We start from the raw sequence: 12,906 nt of genomic DNA, 5'->3' as shown, positions 1-12,906 counted from the left end.
CACAGTTAGTGCCCAGCATAGAGTCTAACACATAGATGGTATTTAGTATACTTCTAAGGATGTGATATGAAGCCTTTGGGAGCTTAGCCTCATAATATTGGACTCTGTCCTTCCCAGTGGTCTTCAACTGGGGAGGTGCTGCCAAATCAGGGGGTGGTTCTGTCACAGTGATGTGGGGGCACCACTGGCATTTTCTGGTGTTACTGGGGGACTTAGTGATGTTAGGTGATCCTGATATCGATGGCCATTTAACCATGGAAAATTGGCTCACAACTTGCTGAACATCCACAGAGGTGAAAAACTTAAAAGTGGACTCTGTTTTCATGCACACGTATATTTATTGCGGCGCTATTCACAATAGCAAAGACTTGGAACCAACCCAAATGTCCAACAATGATAGACTGGATTAAGAAAATGTGGCACATATACACCATGGAATACTATGCAGCCATAAAAAAGGATGAGTTCATGTCCTTTGTAGGGACATAGATGAAGCTGGAAACCATCGTTCTCAGCAAACTATCGCAAGGACAAAAAAACAAACACCGCATGTTCTCACTCATAGGTGGGAATTGAACAATGAGAACACTTGGACACAGGAAGGGGAGCATCACACACCAGGGCCTGTCGTGGGGTGGGGGTAGGGATAGCATTAGGAGATATACCTAATGTAAATGAGGAGTTAATGGGTGCAGCACACCAACATGGCACGTGTATACATATGTAACAAACCTGCATGTTGTGCACATGTACCCTAGAACTTAAAGTATAATTTAAAAAATATTTTAAAAGGTGCACTCTATATTTTACATATAGATACAAAGTATTTTCGTGTGTTATTTTAATATATACCAAGATTTCAAGGAATGGAACTAACCAAGTAAAATAAGGGACAATGGTACTTTGTTTTGTCCAGAACTCTCCCAAGAGTTGTTCAGCCTCTCTGAAAATCATGTCACCCATGGTTCTACTGTGTATGGCATTTGAGTCTCCAAAATAACAGCCTGCATAATTTTACATTTATAGCTGTTGCATTCACGTGATTCAATGTATACTTATAAATACACTTGAGCTCTTATTTTAAAATGTTGAATATAAAGGAAAAGTATCTACAATTACTTCTCTTACATCCCAGTGTATTTATAATGGATATGTATCAACCTCTGGTTATTCATTACATCTTGAGAGTAGATGTACCCAGCACTTACATATTGAAATATAGACTATTTTGTTATAAATTATTTAACTTTTAATTTATATTATAGTTAGAGCATTACAATGATTTGGCTTTTTGAAATTATGTGGTAGTTATGTTATATAAGCCAACCCTGAGTCCCTGGGTTGCAGACGAGTACTGGTCCGTGGCTTGTTAGGAACCGGGCTGCACAGCCAGAGGTGAGTGGGCGAGCGAGCATTGTTGCCTGAGCTGATCAGTGGTGGCATTAGATTCTCATGGAAGCACAAACCCTATTGTGAGCTGTGCATGCAAAGGATCTAGATTGTGTGATCCTTATGAGAATCTAACTAACGGCTGATGATCTGAGATGGGACAGTGTCATCCCAAAACCATCCCACTATGCACCCCTGCCCCAATCTGATCCATGGAAGAATTGTCTTCCACAAAACCTGTCCCTGGTGCCCAAAACGCTGGGGACTGTTGATACAAGCTATGAAATTCATTTTATATTAATAAGGGGGGCATCATATTTATTTTTAAAAAAGAGTGTTGGGTCCAAATTGGATTGGGGACCATGCTGTTCATAACCCTCATCTTTGCCTGGCCTTCCTCTGTTCTGTCTGCACATAGTAGGTGTGCAGTGCCCTTACCTGTAGCAACTGAGACCTGACTGTTTTACCTCTCTAGTGGTTCATGGTCTTAACTGAGAACTCATGGAGAAATTGATGTAGAAACTACAATTTTCTTCTGTTTTTTTTTTTTTAAATAAATCTTTTTCAAAAGCATGCATTCCTCTGCATATCACGAGTGTGAATTCTTAACTGAGCTACATGTTGACTCTTGACTTTTTACCATCCTGGAATAAGAAGCAATTTCTCCCAGACTGGTGTTTGCTGATAGCCCGGGAGCATGGACTCCCTGAGGTCCCTTCTGTGGCTGCTGGGCTAAGAGATTTCCCTTCAGGTTTTAAGCTGAGGAGCTCAAGTTCACCTGCCCTGCTCCTCGCCGGACTTGGACGTTTTCTTAGGGTAGCACTGTGGGAACCAGGAGAAATCTCAGCTCCTCTGACACTGGGGAAAATAATGGACCCCTTGATCATTGGGAAAAATCTGCAGATTTTCTCTTGCCAAAATCACTTCATGAAAGGCAACCCTTCCCCTGAAATATGTTGTTCCCCCCGCCTGGGGCCCTCCTAACACTGCCTCCTTGCCCTTTGACCTCACAGTCCTGTGGCAGAGGCCACTGCTGGTACTTTTTTACCCCTGACCCTGAGTGATCATCTTTTCTTTTGCATCTTTAAAAAGTAGACCAATAAATAAGCAATTAAAATTATAGCAAATGATATGAGGGAAAATATAGGAAGCTGTGAAAAAGTGACAGGAAGTCTTCCTTAGACTGCACGGTCTGGACAGGCATCTGGGAAAATGCAACATTTAAACTGAGATCTAGTGATTAAACATCCCTACAGGTGGGGAATTGGGGAGAACATTGCAGAGGAAATAATACGTGCAAAAGGCTTGAGGTGGACAGATGCCTGATGCAGCTGAACAGGAGGAGCGCCACTGGGTCTCCTGTTCAGCCTACTTTCTTAAGCTCTCCAACACTACTTTTATCCAAGAGAAAAGTGGCGTCAGGGAGCTTAGGAAGGTAGCCTGGGGTCAGGTCCTGTAAAGCCTGTGTGGTAATTTTTATATGTGTCCAGAAATTCTTTGGTACTCATCGCTTCAAAAAGCAAACTCTAATTCCCCTCCCCTTAAGTGTAGTTGGCACTTAATGACTAGAATATGGTGGAAGTGACAGTGTGTGATGTTTGAAATTAGGACAAGATATGTACGGCAACCTTCTCCTCGCCTCCTGTCTGCTCATGTGCTCTGGCAGCAGCCGGCCACCATGTGGTGCCGATACTCAAGCAGCTCTGTGAAGGGGGCCATGTGGCTGAGGCTTCCCACCAACAGCCGGGTGAGCAAGCCATTTTGGAAGCAGACCCTCCAGCATGTCATACCTCAGAACATCCTGACTGCAACCTCATGAGAGACCCTGGGCCAAAACTATCCAGCGATCCAGTCCTAAATTCGTGACCCACAGAAAATGTGAGATAATAAATGATAGTTGTTCAAAGCTGCTAATTTTTCGAGTAATTTGCGATGTAGCAATAGATAACTGACACAGAGGCCATGTTGAAGAACTTCAAATTTTGTAAGTGACAAGGGAAATCACTGAAGAATTTTGAGCAGAGAAATTACATTATCAGATTTATTCCTTTGGAAGAATCGCTCTGGTTGCTGCATGAAGAATGGTTTGGAGATGGCAGAAAGAAGAGATGAACACTTCTGAGGTTGAGTCAGTCAAAATGTGTTTGGCTGCAAGTGTCTGAAACATTTATTAACTCACCTTTTCTTTCTTTTTTTTTTTGAGACATAGTCTCACTCTGTCGCCAGGCTGGAGTGCAGTGGCATGATCTCGGCTCACTGCAACCTCTGCCTCCCGAGTTCAAGCGATTCTCCTGCCTCAGCCTCCCGAGTAGCTGGGACTACAGGCACGTGCCACCACGCCCAGCTAATTTTTGTATTTTTAGTAGAGATGGGGTTTCACTGTGTTGGCCAGGATGGCCTCGATCTCCTGACCTCATGATCTGCCCGCCTCAGCCTCTCAAAGTGCTGGGATTACAGGCGTGAGTCACCACGCCCAGACTATTAACTCATCTTTTAAGAAGCTCACGTGTAAAGTGGCTTTCAGGGTACTATAGTGCCCCCTTATGCATGGGGGATACATTCCAAGATCCCCAGTGGATGCCTGAAATCTTGGATGGTACCAAATCTTATAAATACTATGTTTTTTCCTATATATACATACTTATGATAAAGTCTAATTTATAAATCAGGCATAGTAAGAGATTAACAGCAATCACTATAATAGAAATATTAAATAAGTATATTATAATTAAAGTTACACGATGTGGCCTCTCTCTCTCTCAAAATATGTTATTGTGCTGTGTGTGGATAACCAAAACTGCAGAAAGCAAAATCACTGATAAGGGTGGACTACTGTAATTAATTAAGTGATTTGTCAACATCATTAGGACCCTAGCTTTTTTTTTTTTTTTTTTTTGTCCCTGTTCTGCCCGTCTTGGAGTGTTGGCTTTGTCCCCAGACTAACTTCTCTCGTGGGGACAAGATGGCTGTCATGATTCCAGATGTCACATCCAGAAACGACCAAGTCCAATTAAAGCAAACGCCATCTCTCCCTAAGTTTCTTTTCTTAGGAGTGTGGGAGCCTCTCCCAGAAGCTCTCAGCAGGTTTCCTCTCACACATCATTGATCTGAATTGCATCACACACTCATGGCTAATCCATCTCTGGCAAAGGGAAAGGACCATCATGATTGGCTCAGGCTAGACATGATGGTGGTCTGGAGTAGGACAGTATCAGTAAGAAGGAAAGAAATAGATGAATTTGAGATATGTTTTGTAAAAACCAAGAGAAATAAAAGAACCATGCATGGCTTTTAGATTTGTGGCATGAGCAAACAGAAGTTGTTATAATTTGGATGTGTCCCCAAAGAAGTTCATGGGTTGGAAACTTGATCCCCAATGGGGCAGTGTTGGGAGGGAGGCCCCAGTGGGAGGTATTTAGGTCATGAGACTCTGCCTTTGTGAATGGATCAATGCCTTTTTCATGTGGGTGGGTTCATTACTGCAGGAATGGGTTCCTTATAAAAGGACAAGTTCAACCTCCTCTCTCTCACTTTCTCTTTCTCTCTCTGTCTCTCCCTTCACCTCTCTTTTCCCTGTTCCATGGGATGACACAGCAAAAAGACCCCTGCCAGATGTTAGCCCCTTGATTTTGGACCTCTCAGCCTTCAGAACTGTGAGCCAATGCATTTCTGTTTATTATAAATTGTCCAGTCTGTGGTATTCTATTATAGCATCACAAAATGGACTAAGATAGGGGTATAAAAGTATCATTTTTTAAGATGAAAAACCTGGGGGAGGCAGCTTTGTGCAATGGAGGAAACAAAGATATTGCTATTTCTATGGACAGGGCTCATCTGGTCTAATTAGCTAATTATCACCATACCCCTGAAGGATACAGCACCTTGGCTTCAAAGATGGAAGCACTGTGATACATGTCTAACACCATAGCAAGCTGGCTGGAGGAGTATATTTAGTGAGGGAGACCTTTCTAACTCAGTCACAAAGGCTGTAGCAGTGTTTTTTTACTAGTAAGTCTTGCTTTAATAATCATTGTTGGGGACATTAATTGACACTGTAAATTGTAACATGGATTTCGGTGGATGTCTTTGGACCATTTCATCTGAAGTGGACACTTTCATTAACTCTCTGGCATTCAGATGCATTGCCTTACAACTTCCATGAATAATAATGACACGAACATTTGCCTAGAGGTTATACTCTCTATTTTTAAAGCTCTTTGCCACATTAATGCATTGATCATAAATGTATGATAGCTACTGCCATGGTTTGAATGTCCCCTTCAAAATTCATGTGGAAATTTAATTGCCATTGTGATGGTATTAAGAAATGGGACCTTTAAGAGGTGATTAGGTCCTAAGAGTTTTGCCCTCATGAATGGATTAATGCTGTCTTGTGGGAGTGGGTTGGTTATTTTAGGATTGGGCTCCCGATAAAAGGATTTTCTCTGTCTTGTGCATGCACTTCTTCACCCCATGATGTCTGCCCATCGTGTTATAATGCAACAAGAAGGCCTTCATCAGATGTCAGGACCATGCTCTTGGACCAACCTCCAGAACTGTGAACCAAGTAAACTTCTCTTCTTTATAATTTACCCAGTCTGTGATATTCTTTCACAGTTGCAGAAAACAGACTAAGAGAGAAAATTTGTACTGAGAAATGGGCCTGTTGCTGTAACAAATACCTGAAAATGTGGAAGTGGCTTTAGAACCAGGCAATGTGTAGAGGCTAGAAGAATTTGGAGGAGCAAAACTAGAAAAAGAATAGATTGCCATAAATGGAACACTGGGGGCAATTTGGGTGAGGGATAAAAAGAAGACAAGAAAAGTAGGAAAAGTTTGGGATTTTTTAGAGTACTTAAGTGGTCATAATCAGAAAGTTGGTGGAAATCTGAATGGTAAAGGCCATACTGATGAGGTCTCAGATGGAAATGAGGAAGTAGGTATTGTAAACTGGAGTAAAGGCCATCCTTGTTATAAAAGAGCAAAGGCCTTGGCTGAATTATGTCTATGTGTTAAGACTTTATAGAACACAGAACTTAAGCGTGATGAGCTAGGATGTCTGGCAGAAAAAATATCTTAGCAGCAAAACACTCAGGATGCTGCTTGGCTACTTTTAACTGCATGCAGTGAAATGTGAGAAGAAAGAAATGCCTTAAAGACATAAGTTATAATTAAAAGGGGAGAAGAATGAAAGGATTTGGAAAATTTGCAGCCTGGCCATGTAAAGAGTAAAAAGATATCTTTAACAAAGCAAACCAAGGATATGGCCAAGTGGCCATTTGCCAAAGAGATGACCATGGCTAGGAAGGAATCAGGAGATATTCAAAAAGATTATAGGAGAAAGACTCTAAAGGCATTTCAAAGATCCTTGAGGCTGCACCTCCCATTACAGTTACAGAGCTCCAGGAGGGAAGAATGGTTTTAGGGGATGGCCCTAAGTCACCCCCCAAGGGATTGCTGCCCAGAGCCTCTTTGGGTCTTTGATCCTTGCATTCTGGCATAATGCTCCTTGGCAAACTCAGCCAAGTGGGCTCAGGTGTGGCTCACCGATGGCTCCAGAAAGATGAGTTGTAAACCTTGGTGCATCCATGTAGTGCTAATTCTGCAAGAATACAGAATCTAAGAGCTGTGGAGGAATGATCTCCTTCACCTAGATTTCAAGAGATGTTGCAGACATCTTGGGGGCCCAGGCAGAAAGCTTCCACAGATGTGGAGCCTCCACAGAAAATCCCCACTGGGGCAATGCGTAGTAGAGTCATGGAAGTGGGGCCACCCCCAAGTCCACAGAACTGTAGGGCCACTAGTGTGCAACTTTAACTTGGGAGAGCTGCAGGCACAAGACTCCAAACCGTGAGAGCTGCTGCACGGGCTGAGCCCAGCGAAGTTATGGGGTCAGGGCTGTCTGAGGCATTGGGGACCCAACTCATTACTCCTGTGTGCCCAAGATGTGGACATGGAGTCAAAGGAGATTATTCTCCAGCTTTAAGATTTAATGATGTCCACCCTGTTGGGCTTTCAACATACTTGGGACAAGTTACTCTTTTCTTCCTGCCTATTTCTTTCTTTTAGAACGGGAATGTCTATCCTATGCCTGGCCCACCATTGTATTTTGGAAGTAGATAACTTATTTAATTTCACAGATTCACAGCTGGAGTAAATTTGTCTCAGGATGAATCATGTCTTGAATCTCACCCATATCTGATTTAAATGAAACTCTGGACTTTGGATTTTTGAGTTGATGCTGGAACAAATTAAGAGTTTTGGGACTATTGAGATTCAATGAATATTTTTTGTATGTAAGAAGGACATGCGCTTTTGGGGTGCGGGCAGGGTAGAACGTTATTGAAGATCCCCTCTGAAACTGACGTTGAAATTTAATTGTCATTGTGAGTGTATTGAGGTAGAACCTTAAGGATGTGATTAGGTCATGAGGGTTCTACTTTCATGAATGGATTAATGTCATTATCACATGAGTGGATTAGTTATTGCAGAAGTGGGCTCCTGATAAATAGACATTTGGTCCCCATTTTCATTCTGCCTCCCTTGCACATATTCTCCCCATATGATGCCTTTCTGCCATATTGAGATGCTGCAAGAAGGCACCCACCAGATACCAGCACCATGCTCTTGGACTTCCCACCCTTCAGAATTGTGAGCCAAATAAACGTTTTTCTTTATAAATTACCCACTCTGTAGTGTTCCATTATAGCAGCAGAAAACGGATTAAGACAGCTACCTAAAAGAAACAACCTCATCATTTTCCTACCCTATATTGTTTTAAATGCAGTTAAGACCAAAGTTCCATATGACAGGCTAGTTTGACAAACATATTGAATACCTACACTGTGTCAGGCACTGTCCTAGGTGCTGTGAGTTTATTATGATAGTAAGTGCACAATCAGTATTGTTGACTATTGAGTGAATGAGCTTCAACTTATTTCACCAACAAGTTCATAAGAGAGGCTCACAATCCATGAAAAAGTGTTGGTTTTCCTCTTTGGCAGTTTCCTTTTTCCACAATAGGCAAGGACTTCATGTCTAAAACACCAAAAGTAATGGCAACAAAAGCCAGAATTGACAAATGGGATCTAATTAAACTAAAGAGCTTCTGCACAGCAAAAGAAACAACCATCAGAGTGAACAGGCAACCTACAGAATGAGAGAAAATTTTTGCAATCTACCCATCTGACAAAGGGCTAATATCCAGAATCTACAAAGAACTCAAACAAATTTACAAGAAAAAAATCAAAAAACCCCATCAAAAAGTGGGCCAAGCATGTGAACAGACACTTCTCAAAAGAAGACATTTATGCAGCCAACAGACACATGAAAAAATGCCCATCATCACTGGCCATCAGAGAAATGCAAATCAAAACCACAATGAGATACCATCTCACACCAGTTAGAATGGCAATCATTAAAAAGTCAGGAAACAACAGGTGCTGGAGAGGATGTGGAAAATTAGGAACACTTTTACACTGTTGGTGGGACTGTAAACTAGTTCAACCATTGTGGAAGACAGTGTGGCGATTCCTCAAGGATCTAGAACTAGAAATACCATTTGACCCAGCCATCCCATTACTGGGTATGTACCCAGAGGATTATAAATCATGCAGCTATAAAGACACATGCACATGTATGTTTATTGCGGCACTATTCACAATAGCAAAGACTTGGAACCAACCCAAATGTCCAACAATGATAGACTGGATTAAGAAAATGTGGCACATATACACCATGGAATGCTATGCAGCCATAAAAAAGGATGAGTTCATGTCCTTTGTAGGGACATGGATGAAGCTGGAAACCGTCATTCTAGCAAACTGTTGCAAGGACAGAAAACCAAACACCGCGTGTTCTCACTCATAGGTGGGAATTGAACAATGAGAACACTTGGACACAGGATGGGGAACATCACACACTGGGGCCTGTCGTGGGGTGGGGGTAGGGGGTAGGGATAGCATTAGGAGATATACCTAATGTAAATGACAAATTAATGGGTGCAGCACACCAACATGGCACACGTATACATATGTAACAAACCTGCACGTTGTGCACATGTACCCTAGAACTTAAAGTATAATAATAAAATAAATAAAATAAATAAATAAATTAGGTTGGCTGTTGAGTCCTGAAATTTTACAAGAAAACTGACAGAGCTGAGACCTGATTGGATCTTACTGGGTGTGAGTTTTGCTTCTATGTAGGGTGAAATACGGTTTCTACAATGATGGAGAACTTTTAAATCAATTCGAAATTTAAGGTCCTAAGAAGTAGTTCCAAAAGCTTGAACATAAATTGCAGCAATATTGGATTTGCTTCACTGGAATGACATGCTTAAGTCTGCAGATCAGCTGAATACACATCACCAATCTCAATTTTTTAAATTTTACTTTAATTTTTCTGAATTTATTTTTTCTATCTGAAATAAACTTGATTATTTGTTTTGTTTTCATTATTTGTTTCCTAACACTTAGAGCACTTAGAGCAGTGCCTGGCACAGAGAATGAACATAACAAATATTTGTTGTCTAAATTGATGAAATCTCTCTTCCTGCTTAAAGGTTTTCTGCCTGTTTAGCTCTTCTTGCCCCACATTCCAGTTGCCCTAAATATGATATAATAAATTATTTAGTACTTAATTATTTAAAATTGACTATTTAAATTCATACCAGACTGTAAAATCCTGGAGGCCAGGGACTAAATCTTGTACTTCTCTTAAAGCCAGCCTCTGCACTTAGATAAAAGGAGTCCATCAGATACAGATTGGTCAAGATGTAAGGCAGGCAAATATTCAGGGAGGGTCATTCCTTTACTCATCAAGTCCCCAGGAATAGCAGAGGCCTGTGGTTTATGAGGAGAAATATAAGTCTAGTGTCCAAAATAAAACTCACTAGCTGCAGGAGTTTGATTCATTTATAGGCAGTGGCATTCAGCTTTGCAGCTATGTGGCTTTGTATGTGATTGAGTAATGTCATAAAATTGTCAGTTTTGTTGTGTATGTGGCTTGGAACTGAAGTTTGCTGTCAGTTTACACCCTTGGGAAATGCACAATGGAGTTATATTTATGTCTTTTTAAGAAAAACCAGCTGGGTGTGGTAGCTCACACCTGCAATCCCAGAATTTTGGGAGGTTGAGGTGGGAGTGTTGCTTGAAGCCAGGGGTTTGAGACCAGCCTGGGCAACAAAGTAAGACTCACCATCTCTACAAAAAAAAAAAAAAAAAAAAAAAAAAAAGAATCAGCCAAGCATGGTGGCACATGCCTATGGTCCCAGCTACTCAGGAAACTGATGCAAGAGGATTCCTTGAGCCCAGGAGTTGGAGGCTGCAGTGAGCTATGGTCATTTCACTGCACTCCAGCCTAAGTGACAGAATGAGATATTGTCTCCAAAAACCAAAAAGAAAGAAACACCAACAGTCAAAAAAGATGCAGAAAATTTAAGTAATAACATGTACTCTCCACCCACTAAAGATGAGAACAGATACTGATGGCAAATAAGTTTCTGGGTGGACACAGTTGGAGGCAGGAGCTAAGGACAGAGTTTATTGCCACAGAATTCTGGTTGCTTTGCTCTTGAAGTTGTGTGAAATGAATCAAGATAAATGTGATCAAAATTAAGACACATTTGTTATTAAACATCTTTGGGATGGTTTGGCTTATTGTTTCTGTATTCAGTGTGAGACAGTGCTTACATTGTCCTCAAAGAAGAATTAAGTTCATACAGGATTTGCAATTGATGGGTTGTCCAGAATACAGGACAGTTTCCAATAGCTGGATTGTCCGTGAACCGGCAGGGTCAAAATGTGGTTTTGGGGTCCCATGGCTCTCACTCTCTAAAGAGCCACCCTTTGGAGCAAGAGCCAGGATGGAGAATTACAGTTACTCTGGCTAGCTCAGGCAAGTTAACTTACTTTTTGAGGCACTCAGAAAACTGTCAAAATGGCTTCTGATAGGTTTAAAATTTTTTTGAACTACTTTAGGACTTTCATAAAAGTTGCAAAGAGAGTGCAGAGTTTTAGTATATCCCTCATCCGGTTTCTTCCAAAGGTGGCATATTTTATAACTGTAGTATAATTATTGGAACAAGGAAATTAGCACTGATTCTAGTCTATTAGTGAAACTAAAAACCTTATTTTAATTTAACTAGTTTTCCCACTGATGCCCCGGATCCCACATTACATTTAGTTGCTGTTTCTTCTCTGTCTCCTCCAAGCTGTAATGGTTTTTCAGTCTTTTCTCCATGACCTTGACAGTTTTGAAGGTCACTGATCAACTATTTTGTAGATTACCCTCAGTTTGGGTTTATCTGATGTTTTCTCATGATTTCAATGAGGTTATGCATATTTGTCGAGAATACCACATAAATGATGTTGTGTCCTCAGCGCTTTATACTGTAGGGTTCCTCATGTTGATATGCCTTCTAACTGATGATGTTGACCTTGATCATGTAGTTAGGGTGGTGTCTGCCAGTTTTCTTGACTGTAAAGTTATTATTTCCTTTATAGTTAATAAATGTCTTGGGGGCAATATTTTAGTGCTAAGAAAGTTCTGTTTCTCTTCTATCTTTCACCCACTAATCTTTGCATTCTTAGGTGTCTTAGATATGCAAAAGTTATTACTGCAGAGTTTGCCTATTATTACCGTAAAGTTTCCTAGTTCCCTCTTTCCTTCTCCATTTATTAGTTAGAATTCTACTCCAAGGAAAAGCAGTCTTTTCTTCACCATTATCATTATATGTATTAATATAAAGAAGTCAGTATGGACTGAAAGATAGTTACTTAAGTCAACGGGATATAGTCATTATTTGTTTTGTGGCTGAAATTGTTCCAGCTTGGGCCATTAGGAGCTCCTTCAGCCTGGTTCTTATGCTCTTACAACAAGTCCTTATCATCTTCTGGGCACTCCCTGGTTTTCTGGCACCAAGAGATGTTCTCAGTTCATCTTGTACTCTCCCTGCCCCAGCCATGGAATCCCTGAGTAACTTTCAAATGGGAATAACTATGGAGCACCAAGTCATCATTTTAGCCTTAGATTTCAGATACAGTTTATTCAGAAATTGATGAACCCGTTGGAGACTAGACGACCTATCATATGGCACCTGAAATCTATCAAGGTGTTTCAAAAGATGATATTAATAATGTACGTGAAAACTTGAACTGAGTTACAAAGCCTGGAGATGTATCTCAGAACAAAGATGACAGAGCTTGTAGCATACAAAGACAGGAACGGAACATGAAGATGTGATTTGGGTCATATCTAGCACCTATTATCCTAGTGTCCTCACAGAAGTCACATTGCGACTCCACATAGGGAACAAGTGTGACTGAGTGTATGACTCACAGAGTTACTGTGGGGATGAAATGAGCCTTGCATGAAAAGGCTTTACAAATGGTAGAACGTTCTAAAAAGGTGAGGTGTTAGTTTTATGACTTCTATAAGTAAGTACTTATTCCTCATAATCACGATGGAGTTAGAGCTCATCCCATTTAAGAACTGTGTTTCACAGGAAGAGAAGCC

The sequence above is a fragment of the Pongo pygmaeus genome, chromosome 8 (genome assembly GCF_028885625.2).
Source record: "Pongo pygmaeus isolate AG05252 chromosome 8, NHGRI_mPonPyg2-v2.0_pri, whole genome shotgun sequence".
Lineage (NCBI taxonomy): Eukaryota > Metazoa > Chordata > Mammalia > Primates > Hominidae > Pongo > Pongo pygmaeus.
This window is presented reverse-complemented; position numbering follows the sequence as displayed.